General features: G+C 33.9%; 1 protein-coding gene across 7 annotated transcripts in view; it reads right to left on the bottom strand.

Annotated features, from left to right (window-relative positions):
* Positions 1-25,528, bottom strand: part of Add3 (adducin 3) — a 114,630-nt gene that overhangs the window by 83,779 nt on the left and 5,323 nt on the right. For 2 of the 7 annotated variants that reach the window (XM_076835041.1, XM_076835038.1), the window contains exon 2: positions 25,331-25,437. The exons of the other annotated variants lie outside the window; for them this stretch is intronic. The gene's annotated coding sequence lies outside the window, so the exon portion shown is untranslated. The remainder of the gene's footprint in view (positions 1-25,330; positions 25,438-25,528) is intronic. 7 annotated transcript variants of the gene reach the window in all.

Genomic DNA, 25,528 nt, shown 5'->3' with positions numbered 1-25,528 from the left:
GAGATTTAAGTACAGTCTCACTACCAGAATGTCCTTTTCATCTAGAAAAGTACTTTCTACTGAAAGTAACTTCTTGTTGATGAATTGCTCAAATTTGCATTATTTGCTTACTGAAGTATATCATAAAGCAGATCCCAAGGTTATCTTTATAAAAACACAACACTCATTTACCTGAATTTCTTATATGACGGAAGCTAGAGCAAAGGAAATTGCCCATAATTCTGAGCACATCTGTGGACATGTGCTGTGCATGTGAATATCCTGTCACACATAATGCAGCAGAAAAAGGCTGGAAAACCACTGATTTGAAACCCCCACCCCTATTTTATAGAAGAAGAAACAGGCTCAAAGATATTAAGTGGTTCATTCAAAGTCACACAGAAGGAGCCTTGGTACTGATTCAATACAAACTCAAACAGGGCTGAAAATGAAATGGATACTTACACTGGCGTTTTCTTAGCCTGGATTGTGGCTCTTTAAAAACAACAACAAAAAAAGATCATACCTTAATATTCAACTAAGTTTGGTCCTAATAAGTGTCACTCTGCATATTCATTTTGAAAAACCTCATCTGCCTTTCACAAATTCATTCCGTGAATTTCTCCTGTCATTAACTCACAGATCTGTTTTTCCTGTCCTGTCAAACATCGAGCCAGTGCTCCAGATCTATATGTCTAATTGCCCACTGGGTACAGTATCCACTGTTGTTCAAATGCTTCAACCTTCACATGTTGAAAAAAAAATCAAATTCATATCATCTACATGTTCTGATTATACGGAGATATCTTCGTTCTAGTTTTCTTTCTCCATGCCAGAAAACCAGAAGTTTCTTGACCTTCATCTCCCACATCCAGGTAGTAACCAATTCCTTCCGATTTTATTACATTTCCTCTCAGGCCAGTCATTTCCTTTCTATCCCTGAGACTCCTCATTTATTTCAGGAATTTATTCTCTTTTTCCTGAAATATGACCATAATCTCTTTAACTTCAACCACGTATCTTCTCCATCTACTCTCAATACCACTGCCAAAATAAGATATTAAAACCATAAATCTGACCATATCATTCAACTTCTTATAAATCCTTCAGTGCTCCTAAATAACTCAACATTGTGTAAAAATGTTTTCATAATATCATCTTCATTATAAACCTATTATCTGCTTTATATTGCAATGGGATACTGAGTACTTAAATTTGCAGTTAAGTACTCCTAATGATGGATGATAATCATCCAAAATTACTGCACTAATACAAACATATTAACAGGTTACAATTAATTTGTGCTATGTGATCCTGCCAGTGTCAATCTGTCCCTTATAACATATCTTTATAAGATTAAAATTGGAAATCTGTGAGAAAAGAAAAAACAAAAATGAAAACAAACTATCTTAATGATTTAAAGGCAGCATTAATGTTTATGGTTGACAAACTCTAATATGATTCCCAGTGATTCCACTCTACAGCATTCATACTCTGTGAGTCCCCTCTCACACTGTACCATGGTTGATTTAAGAGAACAATGGCAAATGACAGAAGCAATGGTATGTATACAAAATCAGGTTATTAAAAACCTGTGGGGGTTCCATCTTTTCTCTCCTCATCCCCTCTCCATTGGTTCTGAAGGAAGCCAGTAGACACATCTTAAGAACTCAGCCACATGCAGAAGAATGACACTAGACTCCTATTTCACATCAGTTAAATCAACTCAAAGTGGCTTTTGAAAGTCTTACATGAAACTTAAGACATGAAACTCTAAAAGAAAACATAAGGTAAACATTTTAGGACACTAGAATAGGCAAGAAATTTTTGGATAAGACCCAAAGGTATAGGAAACAACACCAAAAACTGATGAATGTGATTATATCAAACTAGAAAGCTTTGGTACAGCAAAGGAAATAATCATCACAGTACAGAGACAATCTACAGAAATGGGAGAATATATCTGCAAACCTTACATCTGCCAAGGAGTTAATATCCAGAACATAAATAAAGAAGGTCAAACAACTCAACAGCAATAAATAAATAAAAATAAAAACTGGCCAACAGACCTAAATAGATATTTCTCAAGACATATAAATGACCAAAACATATGTGAAAAATGAAAATGCTACCACTAATCATCAGGGAAATGCAAATCCAAACTATGATGTGGTATCACTTCACTCCAGTTAGAATGGCTATTATCAAAAAACTAAAGACAAAGAGTTTTGGCAAGGATTTGGAGAAAAGGGAATCCTTCTGACCTGTTGATGGAAAAGCAAATTGATACAGTCATTATGGAAAAACAATATGGAGGTTCCTCAAAAAATTAAAAATAGAACTACCATATGCTCTAGCAATCCCATATTGGGTATAAATCAGAGGAAATGAAATCGGTATGGCAAAGAGTCATCTATACTCCCATTTATCACAGCACTATTCATCACAGTCAAGAAATAGAAGCAACATAACTATCCATCAATTGATGAAAGGAGGTTCATGGTTCCAGTATGAAGGGCTCCCAAAAGTTCTTATGTAAGTGCAGGAGTGTTCAGAGACAAACTGACTGGACTGTGAAAGCTGTAACCTAATCAATCCATCCTAGTTTGAATGGACCAGTGGTAACTGTAGGCAGGTGGGGCATGGTTGAAGGTATGTCACTGGGAATCATGCCCTAGTAGTACATGTCACAGCATCACAGGAAAACTTGGAAGGTGCAAATTAATGGGCCTCACTCCTAACTTAAGAAGTCAGAAAGTGTGGGGGTCTGGTTTTAACAAGCATTGTAGGTACTTCAAATGCCTGACTGGTCTAAAACAATTCATGCTATCACTGGTAATGGCAAGAAGAGAGGGGTGATGACAGGTAGCTGACAACTCTCCAAGTGTAGCTTCTGTTTATGAGCCAGTCTAGCTTGGGTTTAAAGTTTTTGATTCCACTTGCTGGGCAGCTCCTTCTTGGAGGAGTTAAATTATCACATTAATCTTTAGGAGTCCTCACCTAGCAATGTCCTTCAGGAAAAAAAAAAAAAAAAACTACTCTAGTTAGTCTATTCCCTATTGCCTATAATTCCTTTAAAACATGGGGTGGTGATGGCTGGATTTGGAGATGGAGGTAGAAAGAGTTATCAATGAAGATACAGCTGCAAGGGGGCACAGAGCGGATGGATGAACTGAAGAAGGGTAAAAACCTGGATGACATGATTACCTAGACTAACATTAAGAAAAAAATGTTTATTTTATATTTTGGTCTAAAGAAATTCCTCCCTCAAAATTCCATTTGGTATTTGATGGTCTAGTCATAAATACTACTTAGTATTAAACATGCCATTTTTAGTTATTCAAGAAATGGCAAGCCAAAGCTAATATATCCAAATACAAGTAAAAATAAAACATTATCTCATGACTTGGTTTGGTGGTTAACAGAAGAAGAACTATTTCTTTTCTGGTAGGAGGTTACATTTATAGATTACATGTCTCCAAATCTGAAATACGGCTGGTTAAGCTTTTTTGGTTTAATTTACTTAATTTATGTCCTAGCTTACACTTACACTTATAAGCTTGTCTATATTTAGTATTTTCCTATTACTCATAAGGACACAACTTTCCAATTTTTCAAGCTGAGATGATTCAGGATCCATATTTAACTGTAATTAAAAAAAAGTACTCTCAGCTGTCATTTTTAAGGAATTAATGGAAAGCAAAGAAATGCTTAAAAGTCCTTGATGTATACTCAGGTTACTTTAAATAGTAGGCTTTGGTACAGATAAATAATTTGAATATCCTTATAGTATCATTGTTGAGTTTAAATTTCAAAACCTCATTATATAATAATTGATTTTAAAGCAGTATCTTAGATTACTGAAATCTTTGATTTGCCTTTTGGTTCAAAAGAAAACAATTACAGACTAGTTTAATTGCCCCTAAAACATCTCGTTAATAATTAACTTTAAAATAATTGAAGTTTATATTATGATGATGATGATGATGTACCAGGGATTGAACTCAGGGGGGCATCTGACCACTGAGCCACATCCCAAGCCCTATTTTATATTTTATTTAGAGACAGGGTCTCACTGAGTTGCTTAGCACCTTATTTTTGCTAAGGCTAGCTTTGAACTTGTGATCCTCCTGTCTCAGCCTCCCCCGCTGTTGGGATTACAGGTGTGTGCCACCTACCTGGCTTAATTTATTATTAAAATATATAATTTAAGTTATAAAATAGCTTGCTAAAGAAATTATATGGTCTATAGGAAGTAAATGTAATTTTTTTAAATAAAAGGAAAACTGTATTTACAGAAGGCATTGAAATGCCCCCCCATATATGTCAATGTTAATTCAAAGACATACCCCATAGAAATTAACATTTCTATGTAAAATGACCTTATAAATACTGATTTTATAACACAAGCATTATATTTTCCAAGCAGATGTATTTGTAACTACCAAATGTAATTTTTCATTTTCAAGAAGAGAATCATCACAAAAATAAACTCTGAAATCTGTTAACTCATTACTTAAAGGCGTTGTTTTTAAAGTATGTTCTAAGAAATAGGAGTTTCACTATGGGGATTGATTTTACTAGAGATTGGTTTCTATGATCTAGTGACATATTTAAATAGAGATACACTGAATTTTAACAACAAAAAAAAAAGAGGTAAACCCAGTACTTAACAGCAATACTTCATTTGCTATGCTCTCTGTAGAGATAGTTTCATGGCTCCCAATAGTAATCTTGCTATTCTGGAGGCTGAGACTGAAGAATCACAAGTTCGAGGCCTATTTGGGCCACTTATCAAGACCCTGTCTCAAAATAAAAATAAAAAACAGCTGGAGGTGTAGCTCAGTGATAGAATGCTTGCCTAGTCCTGGGTTCAATCCCCAATACTGCTAAAAAAAAAAAAAAAAATTTCCCTGAACATATTTGAAACTATTTTTCTTGAGAAATCTCTTAGAATTAATGATCCGCATAACACAGTATGGAAAATGCTACTTTGGGGCATGAGGTTTCACCATGTGAAAATGACAATGTATAATATTATAAATGGTAACCTTAAGGTTAACAAAGATCTATATTAGTTCTTCAGGTCTACTCCTCATCTATGATCTTTTCATTTTTACCAAGTGGTCTCTGACTAAGCCAATCTACCTTAAAACCTTAAACTGTATGAGTTTCCAGCTTTCTCTGTACTTTAGCTTTTTCATGTTCATAGATACTAATGGAAAAAGCAAGTAATGATCCCAGGAATTCAAAGGAGAAATTAAAAACAATTGAGTACAGAACAATGAATTTATTGTCCCTTCTGTTATTTCGTAAGCTCCCAGCAATAAGAACACAACATAAGCCATTAAGTATTTGCACTATGTGCATAATGTTTGTACTTACACATATTTTAATACAGCATTTCAGAATTTTTAAATTGGAAATCAACTGATTTTTAAAGTAACTACATCTCAGGAACACTGCTCCCACAATGAAATCCTGTTCCCCAGAAATGGATCCATCTGATTAGTACAACTGATCTGCCAGCTGGATGAATTCCAAATAAATTTCTAACCAGGACTTGGTAAAATATTCCCATACCTAGCATTTTACATGGCACATACTTTAAATATGCATTCTGGATTGCCCTGAGAACCAAACAATTGTATGACAACATGAAATGTATTTGGTTTAGACTCTTTATATTAAATTTACTGGATTAGCAGTTTAAACAATACATCAAATGTTGTGCTTGAATTCTGCACACATCTATTCTGTATTAGTCTGTTGGCATCTAGCACTCGATTAGGAAAGCCTGCCATCTGGTAGTTATAGCAACCCTTCACTTGGTAGGAAGTTGAAGACCATGAACCTCAGAGAAATGCAAACCAAGTTTACAGCTATGAATATATCAAAATCTTTTTTAAAAAAATAGCTACAGGGCTTTATGCTAAAAGAAACATCATGTGTACATGCATTATATAATTGACCTACAAAAGTCAAGTTTTAAAGGGGTTAAAAGGATGAATGACTAAATTAAACAAGTAATTAGGCCCACATTCCCCTCACCCACAAGGCTGCCACTGTCTCTTTTATAAAGCCTAGGGATGAGAGCCAAATTGGCCCTATTTAAATTGGCCATTTAACTCTCACTTCTCTTAATCATAGTGTGAATGTTTTGGGGTACACATTTTTTCCTCCCCAAGTTTTAGGTAAGCAATATTTCAGATAAAGAATAAACAATTAGGGCTGGGTATGTAGCTCAGTTGTAGAACGCTCACCTAGACTGCACAATGCCTGGGTTTGATCCCAGCACTTCAAAAAAAAAAAAAAAAAAAAAAAAAAGAGTAAGCAAATAATTAACAGTATAAAAATAACAACATGTGCAATATATGAGCATAAACAAGGTATTTTCATGATCTTCTTTAATCATAAAGGAAAAATCCGTGTAGAAAGACAATGATTATCTCAGATTTTATAATTTCCTAAGGTTATAGTTAGGGTAATCAGGTACATCACCTAGTCAAAAATTTTACTTTCTTTCTAATATATCAGTTTCTTGCCTGAAATAATAGTGTCTTATAGTTAGTGTTATAATGTACAAGTGCATACATAAAAGAGATTTGCACTTTAAACTTGCCCAAGTCTCCTTGCTATCCACCTTCCCAGTACAGTTTTACTCTTTGAAACTCTGTTCTTCTTTTCTCTCCTCATCTTTCCCAAGTCACCAAGTCTGAGTGAAGGCCGAAGTGGGTGAGTAAATGTAGCATCCTGCGCATCAGAGCACTTATAAATTGTGATTAAATCTATTCTAATTTAGCAATTAGCATACCAATACAGAGACTACTTCCTTTTCCTCTGATTCTTAATGTAACAAAGTCATGGGCATGGCCATTAAGAGATGATCTAGGATTATACAAGATTTATCCAGTCATTATGCTTATTCTATCCCATTATTTTATTTCAACTCTTTGTCTATAAAAAGCCCCTTCCTTATATGGTAGGTGTCTGAAGCCTAAGGTTTGATACTGTTGGCATTCAGGAGACTCTTCTTGTATCTCTTCCTGAAAGCATCTGAAACATTTTTTGTTGACTGATTTTTCAAGGTGAGAAAGATGCTCTTTCACAGGCTTTAGATGATCTATACTGCTCAACAAGCTGTAAACTTGTCTCTCTTAAAAACTGCAAATTATAAGCATTCTCACACAATATTCACATATTTCAAAACAGCATGTTGTACACAATAAATATATATGATATTTATCAATTAAATTTTAAAATAAAGCTTATATTTCTTCATTAATGTCTGGAACATACACTAGATACAAATAGGGAAGGAAGGTAGATTGGAGTGAGGACGGGGGCAAAAGTCATTCACCAAGACAAAGGAAATCAACTCAAGAATCCTACGAAGCTATTAGCCAACACCATTTGGCAAGAGACCCCATTATATACAGCACTCTGCTTCATACTAATGGACACACATAGGAAATGAAAAACATGGTGAGGAGAGCACAGTATTAGTTCAAAGCGCATGATTCTAGAACCATGCAGAACTGGTTGGAATTCTGATTCTGCCACTTACTAGCTGACCCAGGTTAAAGACAAACGTATCTGAATCTGTTTCTTCATCTTACAATAGAAATCTTGCAGAACTGATGAAAGAAATAAACATTTTATCTAAAAGACTTGGAAAAGTACCTGGTACATAGCAGGTAACCAATGAATGGTAGCTAAAACTTTGTTTTTATCACCTATCTTCAAGAAGCAGACACTCAAGAGTTAGCAAGCAACCATTAGACATAGTGGGCAGAGCAACCTTTTCCTTTAATTTTATGAATTACAAGAGTTAGAAAGAGAAGTAGTGGCTGCTCATAGGCAATAGTTTTCACAACAGTACTGTAAAACAAACCAGCTCAGCCAAGTCAGCTGTAATAATTGAAGCTAAAGGATCCTGAGGGAGAATTTGCCTGAACCTCTGCAAGCTCCCAACAGTAAGAACACACCATAATCTCTCTTCTTTATGACAATATAAATAAATTCAATAGAAATACATTGTGAGCCACAAATGCAAGTATATAGGCTTTTAAATTGTATAGTAACCACATTTAAAAAGTGAAAGCAGTAAGTTAAATTAATTTTATAATGAAATATTGATTTCAACCACAATCAATATAAACAACTGAGTTATTTTACATTTTTTCTTGTACTAAGACTTCAAAGTCCACTGTTTTTTACAATTACAACACATCTCAATTGTACTAGTCACATTCAAGTATTTAATAGCCGAATGTAGCTAATGGCTATCATTACAGACATGGAGCTCTGCAATTTTGGCACCTAGCCTCAGCCCAATCCAAAGAACATATCCTATGGGTGAACCTAGATCCTAGACACTTAAAATCATCTCAAAATCTTTTCTAGGTTTCTCTTTTCAGAGATTCTAGTTGCTCAGATTGCTATAATAGTAAAACACCTGTATTTCAAAAGCTCACATATTATGACATATATAACATAACATCTGTTGGGAGCTGTAGAAATTGGAGGAGGAATGCCAATCATATCAATCAACACCATTCCTTGATTGCTCATTAGTAATGTATATTCCAATCAAGTCACCTACAAAATTCCACAAACTTGAAAGAACTTTTGGTAAATTAGACCTCCTTAGGTTTGGGGTGGGGGCGGATGCCACTATAGTAATGTAGCAATTCTTAAAATATAGACGTGACTACATGACCAATGTGATTCTGCAACCTGTACACTCAGAATAATGAGAAATTATATCCCATCTGATTCAAATGTGTGATATGTCAAGGTCACTGTACTGTCATGTGTAACTAAAACAAATTAAAAAAATTTCAAAACCTTTTTTAAGAAAACTTTCTTTTTATTTGTTTTACTTAGTAACACATGACAGTACAGTGATCTTGACATATCTACCATACATTTGAATCAGATGGGATATAATTTCTCATTTTTCTGAGTATACAGATTGCAGAGTCACATTGGTCATGCAGTCACATATATACACACAGTAATAATAATGTCTGTTTCACTCTACTATCCTTCCTATCTTCCCAACCCCTCCCCTCCCCTCCCTCCACTTAAAAAAACTTTATTTTAATACTCTATGCATTTAGACAATCATAGCTTTATTTATATTAATCTGTTAAAGTTTAACTAAACTTTAAACAATTTTCAATCAGGTAAGAAAAGTCTGTATCATCTGGTTTGCTTTTTTTACAATTCAAAAAAATACTTTCAAAGTATGTAAAGTGCAAACAGATGCTGTTGGCCAAGAACTAGATTTTCAAATGTGATTGATTTCCAAGAACATTACCAGAAATGAGGCATACAAACTGGTGAGTGTAAAGCTTTGAAAAGTTCATATCTAACTTTATCATCTATGTAGAACTCTTCAGGATTTCAAATTGTTAAGTAAATTCCTAAAAATACAGAGCAAATAAAAAATACATGTGATTGAAAATTCCTGTCTCCTAGATACATTCAGAACATGACACACAGTTAATGTCATAAAAAGTCCCCATTCTATCTAAAAATATGAGCCGATGTTAATGGCTAAGAAAGAACAATACATCATTTGCTTTATAATGTGACAGTCTCCAAGTGGCTGTTTTTCTTCCATTTAGGAAAAAAGTTTTCCTTAGTTCCAATTACTACACAAGTTTATAATCATCAGAACAATCTATTACTCTGTAAAATAACTTTCAAAGTAGATGTAAAACATATTTAAATTCTAAGTTGTAATAATCCCTCTGATAAAACTTAGAATTGAAACAAATTTAGAGTCAGATGCTATTTATCAATGGAAAAAAATACCCTCAGAGAAAATTAACAAAATTCATATCTTTCTATTTAAACAAAGCAGGAATATGAAAAATTCATTTCTTTCTGAATCTTTCTAATAACAGTAGTGAATTAAAACCTCAATTAGTCACAATGCTTACAGACTAGTTTATTCTGATTAAACACTGAATCCTTGTCAACTTAGTAAATGGACAGTTTCTTTAATATGCTCCTACCTTCATTTTATGGTTGCCTCCTTCATCTTCCTGTCTCACAAGGTGGGATGCAGGCCAGGTTACAAACAGCAAACATTTAGTCAATACATCTTTCTGCCACCCTGCCCCGCCCCAACCTCTGAGTACTGGGAATTGAACCACTGAGCTATATCTTCAGTACTTTTTTTTTTTTTTTTTTTTTTTTTTTAATTTTGAGACAGAACATTACTAAGTTGCTGAAGCTGGCTTCACTTGTGATCCTTTTGCCTCAGCCTCCCAAGTAGATGGGATTATAGGCATGCTCATCCATGCCTGGTTTGGTCAACAAAGCTTTAATGAGTATAGTACACATATGGCATACTTTACATGTTATCTCAATTAATCTTTGTAGCAATTTAAGAGACAGATTTTTATCTAAATTTTACAAAAGAATAAAAAGGTTCAGAGAAGGTATCTAATTTGCTAAAGGCCAAAAGGATTCTAAAACAGATCTGATTAAAAAATTTCCTTTTCTATCCCATCAATACTCACTTAAACATAACCAAATGAACCCATTATCTCAAGTTTCCATTCAATAATATTTGCATTTTTTTGGCAGTACTAGCTTTTGATTATCACATTATAAAGGTAAAAATGGTTAAAAACTAAGATGATCAAGAATATTTTTTTAAAAATCACTTCTTCTATACTCATAGTAAAACCAAATGCAACTATATTTTATTCAAGCACTAACCATAATAATGTAGCTTTCAGTTCCTCAGAAGGAAGGAGAAGCTTATTCTGAAAAGATCAGGTTATCCTGAAAATTGCCTTTGAAAACTGTCATGAAACCAAATGCCATAGCAAAATAAATATATATATATATATTTTTTTTTTCAAAGCAAATCTGATGAATTTTCAAATTCCTTGGTATGATGCAGAATAGATAAATTACATTTCTGATGGCTAAAAATCCTATTGTTAAATAGGCTTAATCAGAAAACTAGATTAAAACATTAATGGTTCTAACATGTCAGATTTTTTCTTTCACTGTGCCTTATGTAATGGCCAACTTAGTTGAAAATAATGGAAAATTAGGGTCATAAGTTCTACAATCTATTTCACTCAAATAAATAACCTAAAACTTTCCTTTTTTCTTTTCATTAGAGGAGTAGAACTGTTTCTCATTTAAATACATTCCTTTCCAAAAGAAAAAAAGAAATGTCAAGGCAGCCAAATACATTCAGTTTGAATTTTTGGTATAATGTTCCTAAACATGTCAGGAACATTTACTATGTACATGACCTGCTTCAGTGGGGAGCATGCTAAAATTGGAATAATATACAGAAGATCAGCATGACTTTTTGTTAAGAAAACAAGTAAGTTCATGACACATTAAAAAAAAAGATTAAAAAAAAAAGGAAAATGGGTATTGATTATTTGTTGAAAAGGAGTCTGAAGTCAGGATCTCTCACTGTCCAAACTTTGCTCTAGAGAAGGTCAAGTGGAATTCTAGGGAAATCCCTCACTACAGGACAGAAATGAATGGGGTTAAGATGACTGATAATGTGATCCAGCAGAAAAAGCAAGGGCCTGCAACTCAGGAATCCCAGTTGAGAGTCTATATCTGTCATAATCCGCATGTTGCCTCAAACATGTTACTTCAACCAGATCATGTCCTTTGTTCAAAAAATGATGTAGAGGTTCTAAAATTCTATGAATTTAAATAGTATTCCCCTCTTTACTTCTATTTCTTCAAATTTAAGAGTTTAGTGAATTCTCACTTATACCCATATTAACAGAAAGACTGAGGAAAATGCATAACTTTAATATCCAAGGAAACTTGCAAGTCTGGGGAACCTTCTCTATCACTGGGTAAACTTCCTTTAACTAAGTCATAGAAATAGAAATTAGCTAGCCCACCTTTCAGGATCCCATCTCTCATAATTATCCAACTCTCTTTACTCACTACCACTAAATCTCCACAGGCTGGTGGGTGGGTGTCTTCCAATTATAATGAGGTTAGGGTTATCTACTTTAAAATAATAGTCAAAGGTTCTGTATCCCTCATCTAAACTCTAGGGGCTTGAATGTCAAACACATGACCTTTGCTGCATAATACAGACCTATACAGAGTTTCAAATTATAATAATGATTAGCTATAGGAATAAGATTTTGTGTCATCCAAAATCTTAGTCTTCATTTTTTTTTAAATCAAGGAATACAGGGTTTATTTGTAGTATGAGTAAAAGATTATCACATTAACCATCTCCCACTTTCCATAACTCTGCCTTAAGTGTAAGGGAAGCTGGGAAAGGAAACTCTAATACAAAGAGACAATGGATTAAGGAACCAGCTAGGAGAACACAGCTGGTTATCTCTCCAGGTTATTCTGGGCCTAAAACTATATTTCCATACAGCAATTCATTTACCAGGTATAGGCAGGCAAAGTCAAGATTCAAGAACTTAAAAATAAACAATGAAGGGTTGGGGTTGTGGCTCAGTGGTATAGCACTTGCCTAGCATGTGTGAGGCACTGGGTTCTGTTGTCATCACCAGATATAAATAAACAAAATAAAGTCTACTGACAACTAAAAAAATATTTCAAAGTAAATAAATAAATAAATAATGAAAATGTTTGGAATAGGTACAGGAAAGAAGACCTGTGTGATTTAGGGATGGGGTGACAACTTACTTTTCAATATTATACTCCATTGTGCCTGATGGATTTTGTTCCACTTACTTATATTTGTTATTCAAAATAATTTCAAATACTAAAAATAAATTGATATTACAAAATTCTGATCAAATATTAAGTTTAATTTAGAAACAAAATTAATAGAATCAATTTATTTTTAAAACACTGTGTGCTTTTTACATTTACAATTTTTATTCTTTTCACTACATTTTGTCCATAAAGTATTTTAAATTTTACTGAGTTGCTTTTGAATAAATAAGCTGTTTCAAACAGTATTTAATACTTAAAATTTTTAAGCATGAAAGTTTTACACTGAAATAATTTATAAATTAGTTTTGTCAAATTCAGTGTTTTCTTGTAAACATTTATAAAATCAATATGTCCTGGAGCTGGGGTTGTGGCTTAGTGGTAGAGTGCATGCCTAGCACATGCAAGGCCCTGGGTTTGATCCTCAGCAAAACATAAAAATAAATAAATAAAGCTATTGTGTCCATGAACAACTAAAAAATAAATATTAAAAAAAAATATGTTCTGCCTAATATAAAATCCTGTTACATGTCTTAGTACAAAGCTATGAATAAAAATGGTCAAATGTACCTATATCTAAGCTATTAGAAGAGCCAAATCTTACATTATTTTTTTCACTAGTCAAATGTGCAAAAAAGTCTTAATGGACTAGATTTTCCCTAAATTTAAACACCAAAAATAATTTTGCATGTGTTTCTGATATTTCTAATAATTTCTCATATGTGCTTATTATTATGTTTATGTTTGAAGTTCAAAATAAATGACTAAACATTATTAAGAGGAAACTTGAAGATGGCACAATGACTTCCTGTAACGAAAACATGATATTGCAATGCCCAATGCTTTTAATTACTTTTATTATTCCACTACACAAAAGTTTAAAATTAAACACAAAAGCACAACATAGAGATGCAGTTTCATTTGGAAACAAAAAGACTATTCATTAGCCAAAATGATGACTATTCACCCATTTCCAAATGCACAAACGAAAACTAACTCAAAGCCTGAACAATTAGGTAATATCTGACAAACAGTAAGATTAAGAAATATTCAAGTTTCTAAAATCTTATGTATTGGAAGGAAAGGATACCTTCAAGACTACCTAATTTCTAGTAGCATAGGTGTTATCTTTCTTCAAGACAAATCAGATCAGTGAAAAACGGAGTAAAAAGAAACATTTATATTTCTACCCTCTTCAACCTCTCTACTGTTCAGCAAGTTGTATAAACTTTTTGCTTCCAAAATGTTTTACTTATGTCTTGGTTCATTCAGGTGACTATAACAGAATACTATAAATAATATGGTTTATAACAACAAACATTTTATTGTTCATATTCTGGAGGGTGAAGTCCAAAATCAAGATACTGGGTAGATCTTATGTTTGATGAGGGTCAGCTTTCTTGTTCATAGCTGGTCATCCTCTTGTGTCCTCACTAAGAAGGAGGTGAAGGAACTCTCCAGTGTCTTTTATAAGAACACTAATCCCATTCATAAAGATTTGGTCCAAAGACCACCTCCAACACATTAGAGATTAAGTTTCAACACATAAGTTTTTGGGGAAAATAATTAGTCAATTCAGCACACTTTTTCTAATATCAAAGCCACTGCCTTAGTTCATCTGCTGTCACTAAATGCCTCCTAACTTGACCCTTTGCCAAATTCTCTAGCTCCATCATGACTTTCCTACCAGTAAATCTCAGAAACATTTGATTATGCACCTCATCAATTAAAATAGGTGCCGCAGAATAAAATCTAAATTTCTTAAAATAGCATCCAACGCTTGCATAATCTGGTGTGCCCTTAACCTCACTATTCCTTCTTTCTCTCCTACCTCATCTACCACACAGACTTACAGGACTTTGGGTATTCTATTATCTGTAATTCACTTTCCTCCCCAACAACTGAAATCCTACTGGAGTCTCTCAGGCTCAAATCATGGAAACTCCTCCTGAAATTTCTCCCCAACAAAATAAACATCCCGTCTCTGTGCTCATCTGCACTTCCTTTAAATTACTGCGATAGCATAGCTCACAGGGCGGTATTTGAGTCAGTTACATAGATGTCTACCTCCTCTTACCTTTTAAAATGCTGAAAATGTTAAGTCATGCAGTTGACAGCCATGAAATAATATGTACCTCTGTTTTGTAAAGGTTTTCATTCTAAAGAGACTATTTTTTCAAAATAAATTTAAAGGGCATATTTTATGGTATATGACTTATATATCAAAAAATAACATTAAAGTAAGTGATATACAAAAAATTAAAAATAACCCTTTCATGTACTTTCTAAACATAAATCTTTGATGGTAATGTTTTTAAGAAGTCAAAGATCATTTTGGGTTGGCCAAACCATTTACTGCAAATTGAGTGCTCTCTCTCTCTATATATTTTTTTAACACAATGCCTTTATTTTTTTTATGTGGTGCTGAGGATCGAACCCAGGTCCTGCACGTGCTAGGTGAGCACTCTACTGCTGAGCCACAATCCCAGCCCCGTCTATATTTTTTAATTACAGTTTTTGGGGGAAAAAGAGACCATCTTTACTAACTTGAAGACCTCATAAACTTATTTATAAGCTGGTTCCTTCTCTCTGAAACTCACAAAGATAATGATCATAATAATCATAAAGCCTTTTTTTTCTTGTCTAGGTCATACCTATAAAAATGGGTATTAAAGAAATCAGACTCACTAGCTGGGTATGGTGGCAAATGCCTGTAATCCTAGCAATAATGGAGGCGGAGGCAGGAGGATCACAAGTTCAAGGCGCCAGCCTGATCCTTAGTGAGGCCATAAGCCTCATAGACCCTGTTTCAGAATAAAGAGAGCTCGAGGGCTGGGGTTGTGGCTTAGTGGTACAGTGCTTGCCTAGCATATGTGAGACACTGGGTTAGATCCTCAAGATCACATAAAAATAAATAAAGGTATTGTAAAAAATAAAAAGAGCTCGAGATGTGGCTCAGTCATAAAACTTCTCTGGGTCAATCCCTAATAACCTCCACCCATCCTCTAAAAGAAATGAGGCTCACTCATGATTTACCAAGAATAGGATCCCAAATTCCCTCTTAATTTCTATTTCTACCTAATCTCAGCCTCTTTAAACAAAGCAAGTTAAAGCAGGTTAGGTGTGGCAATTTTTGCTTCATTCAACTTCCTCCAGGGAAAGCTTTAGAAATAAGGTCCCCATAGGTTGCTTTAGTTCTCGTGTTCACATGAATGCATACAAAACACATTTTTTCCTGTTATCTGTTTAAAAAATTGAGAAATAATACTTGTACCATTAAAATTTACTTTCAAATTGTACATTTCAGTAATTTTTAGTATATTCCCAGCATTGATCAGGCACCATTACCAGAAGTTTCTCATCTAGTTCCAGAACTTTTTCATCACTCTAAAAGGAAACCCAATATTCATCAAGCTGTTATTGCTCCTTATTTCCCTCTGCCCTAGTTCTAATCTTCTATCTCTATAGATTTACCTATTTCAAACATTTCATATAAATGGAACCATATAATATATGACCCTCTTGTATCTGGCTTCTTTCACTCAGCATAATGTTTAGAATGTATCAGTAATGCATTGCTTTTTATGGCCACATAATATTCTATTGTATGATTATACCACATTTATTTCTCCACTCATCACATGCTAGATATATAGACTGTTTCCACTTTGGGGCTATTATGAGTAATGCCATTATGAAAACTGGTATACAAAAAAAACAGTTTTCATATTCTCTTGAGTATACAGCTAGCAGTAGAACTGTTGGTTCATAATGATAACTGTGAGTTACCATTTTTAACCATCTTAACTCTGAGGAACAGCCAAATTGTTCCATTTACAGTCACATACATTTTTAAAGGACAGTGACAACACTTTTTATTTTCACATTTTGATTAGAAGCAAATTGTTCTATCCCCATAGGAACTAATGATTTGCTTTGGGCCAAGTATCTTTAGAAGTTAAAATAAATTCAGCCAGGCACGATAGCACACATCAAACCTGCAACTGAGTAGGCTGAGGCAGGAGGATCACAATTTCAAAGCCAGACCTGGCAAGTTAGCGCGACCCTATCTCAAAATTTAAAAAATGAAAAAAGGACTGGGGATGTGGCTCAGTGGCTAAGCATCCTTGAGTTCAATCCCCAGTACCAAAAGAAGTATTACTCCAAAAAAAAGGAGGAAATTAACATCTCTCAAGTTTATATAGTCGGTCTACAACTATACACTGATGTCAACTCACAACAACTTCCAAATAGATGCTTAGTAGACATTTCACACTTTATGTGTCTTAAACCAAACTCCTAACCTCTCCCATTCCCCAAATAGCTCCTCCTGCAGACTTTTGCCTAGGCCCCAAACCTTGGTGTTAAGCTCAATTCTTCTCCCTCACATAATACCCACTATCCCAGTTAGAAAATCTGGTTGGCCCTATCTTTAAAATACATCCAGAATCTAATAAAATACATCATCTTTCACAACCTTATTGCATTGGCCTCCTGAATCGTCTCCTTGGATCCACACTTACTTATTATAGGTTAGTCTTAAAATATAGTCAAGATTATCATTTTAAAATGCATATCAGATTGTGAAACCACCGAGTTCAAAGTCAGCCAGGGACTTCCCATTACTCTTTTCTCATTCTGTTTCATCCATACTGTTAAGCCCAGGCCTTAAGGATGCTGGGTTTGTTGCTCTGCCTGCAATGTTCTTTCGTCAGATATTCATATATGTGCTCTAAATTTGCAATTACCCCCAAATATTCCTTTTATCTTCCCTGCTCTATATTTCTCCTTAACATTTATCACCAATATAACATATACTTCACTTACTTATTTCTATCTACTACTAAAAATATAAAAACCATTAAGGCAGAAGGTTTGTCTACTTTGCTTATTACTGAATTCTTAACACTTAGAACACAACCTGGCACATAAATGCTTGATGAGTATTTGTTAAATGAACAAATGAGCAAATGAAAGAATCAAGTTGCTCACAAAAAAAAAAAAAAAAAAAAAAAGCAAGAGAGATAAACAGAAGTCAGAGAAATATTTTTGAGGAAATAACATTACTAAACATAATAAATAAAGTCAGTATGGGAGTAAAAAGCACCATTTCTGGAAAATTATGCCATAATGTTTCTACAGTTTGCTTTAGCAATACTTGCTATCCTGGTTCATTATTTCTGGAAAGGATCTCTCCATTGCCAAGGGACCTTAGCTTGTGAAGAAATGAAACTGGGAGTTGACAAGTTCTTGGAGTGCTGATGTCCTTCTCTCAATTGCCACATATATAGAGCCAAGGGCTTTCATGACATTTGCCTTCTATTAGACCCATTTCCAGATTCTTCACACTGTTCAATCTAAGTGTCCAGGCCATCTTCTGACCAAAACCACTAGCTGGTGAAATTCACCTTCTTTGGAAGTACAAGCACCTTCAAGCTGAAATTAATCTTAAATATAATGTTTCACAACCTCTCCTATATTTTATATACAGCAAACTAAAATAAAAAAGAAAGTTACTACATCAAAATGTCTTGAATAGTATTTTTCAAAGAGTAAACAATGAATGTGACCAAGTTTGAATTTCACAATTCACTTTGAAACAAATTCTTGAAAATTTGAAAACAGTATTATTTTATGAAATCTTTAAATAAAAATGGTTATCTCATAATTTCAAGAACTTAATTCATAAATTCATCAACTACATATTTGTTTTAGAAACTATAAAAGACACTAACAGACCTAAACTCAGCAAAGTAAATAATGGGCAAATAGATTAAAAAAAACTCTTCCCCAGAGGAGACTTTCCTTGTCTAGTGTTAGAAATGATGAGTCCTAAAGTCTTAATTAATTCTCCTAAGCATTATTAGTTTCAACAAAGCTTTATAAGAATGTCCCTACAAACCACACATTTTCATGTGCAGTTTAGTGAGAGCACTGTTAAAGTCTACACAATCCTGACCACCATTCCACCAACCTCTCCCTCCCACCATATTTTAATACACCTCCTAGGGAGGTGAGTCCCCGTCACTATTACAGAAAAAAATGTACATTTTAACCTCCAAGTGCCTGACAGTGGGAAGAGTGCACTGCTATTATAAACTATTTTTTCCCATTTTGCTACAGGAAAAATAAAAGTTATTTTCATGGGCAGTGATTTCTCACCAAAATCCTTTCCATACTCTCTATCTAGTGAAACTCTAACCTCCCTTCAAGGTCCACCCTTGTTCTTCTTTTCTGGGAGGCCTCTTCTGACCATTCTATCTTTGATGCTCTTTACTTGTTCAGTTGATATATTGCATTTGTTTTCTGTACCTGTCACTTGGCATTTATAACACACTGGCATATAACATCTTTTGTATTATGGGTCTTAGTTTTCCTTTCCTATGTTTGACAGGAAAGGAAAGTCAAAATCCCAAGGAGTTATGTATTATATGATATTATATGATAAAGTATAATCCCCTTACATATGAAAGAGAAGAGCCAGAAGCCCTAAAAGGGTGATTGAATTTAGAATACACAAAAGTACTTTTATACCAAAAAATTATTCCCAACATTGTGCACTTATAAGGATATCTTTTAAGGTCAAAATATGTTGAAGTAAGAATGTCACTCAATAGCAGCCAGGTATTAAATATCTTAATTGAAAAGATACACGAATTCAAACAAGTATTAATACATATACAAGAGGTATGATACTTAGCGTACAGAGCATACTTGGTATACACAAGAAATTGAGGTTCCTGTAGACCTCAGACTGGCACAGGGTTGAATTTTATTTTGCTGTGGACATAGGATATTACTGCTACATTGCAACTATTACCATTAAAAATATTTAGGAGTAAGCCAAATATAGAAAGACAACTAAAAATTCCAAATTTCCACTCCCTGCAAAAAATAAACCCAGCAAAAAATGTTCCAAGTAACTCAACCTCTCCTTTAGGAAGTAGTATATTTTAAGAATAAAGCCTGTGGCATGTGAAGCAATTCACTTCATGGATCAATAAACTTTTCTTGTGTTTTAAGTTAATAAAAATAGCAAAAGAAACAAATAATATAGAAAAATCAAACAGAAAACACTGAAAGTCCATCTCCTATATATATATCCTGATTCTAGTGAAATCTTATTTATGTATTTGACCACCTACCTCAAGAAAAAAAAATTTTTCCAGTGAAGGCAGAAATATTCTGATTTTGGTTTAATTCTTCTGTGCAGTCACCACCAGAATAAGCTTAACAGAACTGGCCATATATTCTAGTGTTTAAAGGCATAAGTCCTGAGCTCAAATCTTGGCTATGCCATTTATTAACCATATGATCTTGGGCAAGTTTATTCACCAAATTTCAGATAATGTACATAGTATTTAACATGATCATTGGCAAGATGTGCATGTGTGTGTTGCTAGTGATTGAACCCAAGGCCTTGTACATGGTAGGCAAACATTCTACTACCAATGAGCTACCCAGGCACCTTAAAGGTTGAGAAAGATATTAAGTAATAAAGATATAACAATCAAGGATATTCTTACAGTCATAATTTCAAATCTTCCTTTCAATTCATATTATCAAAGTTCCTTCTTTTCTGGCTCTGACAGGGCTATTCCAAGTACCTTAAAACTCCACTCAACTATATCTGGTCTTGTCAATTCTAGTTCTCTATCCATGGCTACTACCACAGGAACTTTCTGGAAAACAGGAAAAGAAAACAACAAAAACCCAGGAGACTACTAGCATACACCAAAACAATAACATAATCAATTTAAAACAGTGAATTCACTCAAGTAGGAATCACTGTCTTAGAAACTTAGACAAAGAAAAAGGGCAAGAAGGGAAAAAAAAAAAAAAAAAGAAACACAAAGTATTCAACTACTCCATTATTGTCTGAGGCCATCAATAGCCAGACCTACTAATGAAAAATGCCTCATTAAAATAATTTTCTTTACTGCTTAATTTAATAATGATTTCATCATTGCTAGACTGTTTTTAATATAAGTCCCAACAACTTCTTAAGGTTTCTCCTTTCCCATGCATTCCAACAAGTGCTAAATTAGTTCTTCATCATGTGTTTAGGCCTCCTGCTGGGAAACATAATTAAAATTAAGCAGGCAACAATTCCACTTGGTACTAAGATTCTTTCAAATCCTCCAAATGAGGCTGGGCCTGGTTTCACCAGGAATTGGCTAAGAGTTCTGACAGGAAAACTTAGGGGCTGCTCAACTTGATGCTGGTCATTCAATAGATGGCACTCTTCCCTCGGAACCCAAGTTAAACAAGCTATAAGAAGCATGCACTAATATTCAGGTGTGATAAAAAACAGGGATTCTGTCTTCAAAGCACTTAACTGACAATCACAATCCCTTTAGAAGTGCATTCATCAAAAGCTGATGGAAAAGCTAGACACTTAAAAAGAACCCAAGAAAGTTCAGATTATCATAGGATATCAAATATAATATCACCTAACTCAATGACTATCAAGTAATTAGCTTCTTAGAGCCTCTATGATGCCAAATAAATACACCTTTTATTCATGAATAAAAGGTTCCTTCCCTGTTCCATTCTACCATAGCAGTCACAGTGGCTAGTGACCAGATCCTTATCGATTGTACATTTTTCACTAGGTGTCTAATGATAAAGAGTATTTCAGAACTAAGATTTTATCATTATCAATATTCACTTAGACAAATGAAGGATGTACTACTTTCAACACTCTGATCAAAAATGATTTTTGAGGGGCTGGGGCTGTGGCTCAACGGTAGGGTGCTCGCCTAGCACATTCGAGGCTCTGGGTTCGATCCTCAGCACCACATAAAGATACATAAATAAAATAAAGGTATTGTGTCCAATTACAACTAAAAAGTAAATATAAAAATGATTTTTGATAAACAGATTCAACATTTTAATGCAAAAATCACTGCAGATCTAGTTTTACAAAAAAAGAATGTTTAAAGCAATATAAATTTCTGATTCACTTATAATATGTATTTTACTCTAATACAGAATGACTCCCAAATATTAGGTGATGAGTAAGGTTCCTCATTTTCTGTTTCAGAGAGTTTTCTTTGAAATTTAAAATTCAAACAATTGTGGAGATGAAAGAAAATTCCTTCTAGTGCAATTTCCAATAAAAGCCAACTTTTCAACAATCAGATAGGAATTGCCTTAAAAATTCTCCCTTTCTCTAGGAGAGACAACATTGTTCTGATGGCGAGTCATGAGAGAAAGACAAGGTAAGAGGAACATACCATTTTAAAGTTACAAAAAAAAAAAAATTGGAAGTGGGAGTAAGGTATAAGAACAATGTATCAACTTCATTTTCTTTCTTTTTTTTTTTTTTTTTAAAGAGAGAGTGAGAGAAAGAGAGAGGGAGAGAGAGAGAATTTTAATATTTATTTTTTAGTTCTTGGCGGACACAACATCTCTGTTTGTATGTGGTGCTGAGGATCGAACCCCGGGCCACATGCATGCCTGGCGAGCCCACTACCGCTTGAGCCACATCCCCAGCCCTCAACTTCATTTTCTATCTCTTTTCCCTTTCCACCACCCATCTAGGCCACTAATTCTGAGCAGCAAAGACACCTTCTACTCATCCAAGGCACTTAGGATCATTCCCAACTCCACCTGAGCTCTCACCATTGTCCTTCCCCAAATGCTTCCTAGATATTAAAAGGCTGACCTTATAGAATCTTTTTCTCATGGACTAATAAGGGCAAATGAGAGTAGATAATACAGGTGGCAGTTGCTGGCTCTAATTTCTGAAGCATTAAAAGGAGAATGTTTTTAAAAGTCCCTAGGGAGGCCCTGAGCCCCAAATATATTTCTTTAGATCTAACAAATGAGCCCAATTATCTTCTCCATGAGGAAGCTGAATAAACTGCCCCTCCTTTTTTTTTTTTTTTTTTTTTGCTATGGCATTTAGTCATTCCAGCAGATCAAAAAATGACAGGATGAGACAACTGTATGGAAAAGGAAAAAGGAAATGCTGACCTTGAACAGGATGAACTGAGCCACTGTAGTAGAACATCATAGAAACATTGCTGATGGTGATGAATTAAAGACATAAACCAAGGCCCCGGGATACTGAAAAACTCAGCACTTCTCTAACCTGACTGTTTTCTACACTGTTGGATTCGAACTCCCTAGCAGGCAATCAACAAACAGCCATGGGAACTGAATTAAAACAGGTTAACTCACATCTGCACTGTCCTTTCCCCTGCCATCCACAGAAGTAGTACATCACTGGTGGTGGGGAGTGGAAGATTACAAGGTAAATTTTAAAGGGAATGAGAATTAAAAGTAATAATGATTTCATGTTTGTAACCAGCAGTTAGGTTTTGATCTTGCCTAATCCAATGCTTGCCTTGATATCTATTTGCCTTAAACTACAATGTGAGCATTAAGATCATTTAATCATAATTATCTATATATTAATTATACTTTTTGAGACACTGGTTTGAAAGATATTATGTTATTATCCATAAATTTCTCAAAAGTACTTTATCCCTTGGCTGGTTGTGGGAAACACTAGGTATAGCCACTGCAAAAAAAAAAAAAAAAAAAAAGAGCATCATAACCTGAGATTCAAACTGAAGTCCTGTTTGAAGAAGCAGCAATCTTAAATGCTAGCTAATGTACTACCTATATACACCAATTATCCTTGGGCCTGTTTCAGGGAATTTGAAACAAAGAAGTTTCAAAGTTCATCTTCTATCAGTGAGCCTAGTGCTTCTGACTAAGCTTTAAAACCAACTTTGAAAAAAGTATAATGGTATATGCGGTGGCAATATGGATCTGGGTGACATCAGGTAAATGCTCAATTTATATCTAACCTCATCAAAAAGATAAAACCATATGCTGAAGTCTATATATCTTATACAATAACTGTTCAGTTTTTAGCATAGTTAAGACTAGTCTATACTATCTTCTCAAGAAGCAAACTTGTAAGAACTGTAAGCCTTATAAAGTTAAAGATAGGTTTCAGCCATTTTAAACCTTTTGGTGATCCTGGTACTATTTGGACTATGACAGACAATTCTGAAAGTCATTTTGATTCTTTGAGGTTTCTAGGATTCTCTTCATTAATAATAGTAAGTAATGTCCTAGAAGACTGAAAGAGATCATTAATACAGCTTTTCAAAGATTCAACCAAAAATAGTATAGGGAAACAAAAGATTCTGATTCTTATTATCTATGCTACTATCTAAGTTAAATGGTATTTCATTCAAATATCTTTTCAACTGCACAAGTAATTTAATTTTGAACCTCTCTGAGACTTGATCAGCTATAAAAAGCAATATTATTAAAACACATAAGAAATAAACTAAAAGCCCACAAAACTTTTTCTTCTTCAATACTTTTGAAAAAATTGTTGGTACTTAGTACATATTTGCTTAATGAAGGCCAGATAAATTACTTTTAATTTACCTGAAAGGAACATAATCCCCCAAGTACTACAGTCACACATACATATAGCCAAATACGCAAGTATCCATAATTAGCTAGCTACTGCTAGAGAAAAATAATAATTACATAAAAGTAGTTCCTCCTTATGCAAGGGGTTACATTCCAAGACCCCAGTGTATACCTGAAGTGGTTGATAATACCAACCAAACTATGTGTACTGTTTTTTCCTATATATACATAGAATAAAGTTTAACTTATACACTAGAGAATAATAATAACTAATACTAAAATAAAACAAATATAACTATATACTGTAGTAAGAGTTATTTAAAACTTATGAATTACTTATTTCTGAAATTTCCTATTTAATATTTTTGGTGTGAAGTTGACCATGGTAACTAAAACTGCAGAAAGCAAAACTGTGGATAGAGGACGGAGGTGGGCTGTATTCATCTAAGAGAAACTTTTTCCTTTCAAGCCATAGTCATTGAAAGACTTTTATCTTGAATATTACAGAGAGGATTCTTGATAAATTGAACCCATAATAGTAAAACTTTGAGATTGTCTTGGCTTTTGGTCAACAGAATTTAATCTCTCGCAGAACCTGAAAGACCTCATAAAGTTTTACCTATAAACACTGTGGCATGAACCCTAAGTTCAAATGATAAAGCATTATCATAAAAGACAAGAAATAAAATATTAAGGCACTTATTTTGAAACTCAGTTACATGCATGTCAGTTACATGCATGACAATTAATTTCAAATTAGCTTTCAGTAATTTAAAATAAGTTCACATTTAAAAGAAGAGGAGCATTGTTGATTAGACATTTAGTTTTATTATTCAAACTACATATTAATATTTTCAAACTAATGTGAATCAGCACTAAATATTAATTATAGCAAAAAAGTTTTTAGTGTGAGAGATTAGCAACCTACACCTTCGAGACAGCTTATGCTTTTTTATTCAATGTGTTTTTAGGCATTTTTCTCTTTTATTACATTTCACTCTATATTGTTAGCAATAGATATCAGCTATCTACAATAATTCTAAACATAAGAAAATAGCTCTGAATTTGTTAAATTTGCTTGATAAATCAACTAAAATGGTGAAGCAGCAAAACTCAGTACCATAAGAAATGTGAGTGACAAAGTGTAAGCCACAAGTTACATCTTTTCCATTTAGTCATTTAGTTTAGGAAGTAATTCAGGTGGTACTTAGAGCAAATTTAAGTTAAAATTCACCTCAGGTCCATATGGTCTTGGTAATCAGAAGGAAGACTGGACCTATTAATTTAATGCAGAACCAACAGGCATTAGTGGTCCCCTGGGCCGTTTGGAGTCCTATACACCTAAGTTTAAAAAAAAAAAAAAAATCTTTAGAAATTAAAAGATAGTACAGGGGCTGGGGCTCAGTGTTAGAGCACTTGCCTAGCATGTGTG

The sequence above is a fragment of the Callospermophilus lateralis genome, chromosome 15 (genome assembly GCF_048772815.1).
Source record: "Callospermophilus lateralis isolate mCalLat2 chromosome 15, mCalLat2.hap1, whole genome shotgun sequence".
Taxonomy (NCBI): domain Eukaryota; kingdom Metazoa; phylum Chordata; class Mammalia; order Rodentia; family Sciuridae; genus Callospermophilus; species Callospermophilus lateralis.
The sequence above is the reverse complement of the archived record's forward strand: the minus strand, read 5'-3'. Positions and strand labels throughout refer to the sequence as shown.